The sequence below is a fragment of the Penaeus monodon genome, chromosome 28 (genome assembly GCF_015228065.2).
Source record: "Penaeus monodon isolate SGIC_2016 chromosome 28, NSTDA_Pmon_1, whole genome shotgun sequence".
NCBI lineage: Eukaryota > Metazoa > Arthropoda > Malacostraca > Decapoda > Penaeidae > Penaeus > Penaeus monodon.
In genome coordinates, this window is record NC_051413.1 from 28,915,262 (window position 1) to 28,915,791 (window position 530).

Sequence of the window (530 nt, forward strand, 5' to 3'; positions counted from 1 at the left end):
AAAAATATATATGCACTGAGTGAAGCGACCATAGAGAAGAACTGCCGAGTGACTGTACTTACTCCGATCACTGGTCAAAATCCACTGCTTTCTTATTTGTTCGAATCACATCAATAGACTTTCTCTGACTGCAAAGGTCACCCAACGCCCTGCTTTCCCAAGGGACTGACCTAGCGTGTCGTTTCTGCGAGGGGGTGGTTGGGGGGGGTAACGGTTGGGAGGTTTCATAGTGTATTGTGTTGGATTCCCCCCCCCCTTTATTATTCCCTCTGTTTCATCTACCTTTTGATCTTTTCTTCTACCATCCCCCCCTCCTTCTATATCTGTCTTATATTCTCTCTCCTCTCCGCGGTTGTCTACAGCCTATTGTCTTTTTCCTTTTAAATTCTCTCATGAAAAAAATGTCTTTCTCTTTCACTTCTCATTCTCTTCGTCACCTTTTGATATTCTATCTTTTTACGTTTATGCTTATTTCTGATGAATCAGATCCCTGTCTTATTTTCTCCCACTTAGCAATGTTTTTCTTTTAC

The 530-nt window shown here is 41.9% G+C and overlaps 1 protein-coding gene across 2 annotated transcripts in view; it reads right to left on the reverse strand.

The window, feature by feature from the left end:
* LOC119591478 (synaptotagmin-7-like) overlaps nt 1–530 on the reverse strand; it is a gene marked incomplete at its 5' end in the record, with an annotated part of 105,336 nt that overhangs the window by 24,725 nt on the left and 80,081 nt on the right.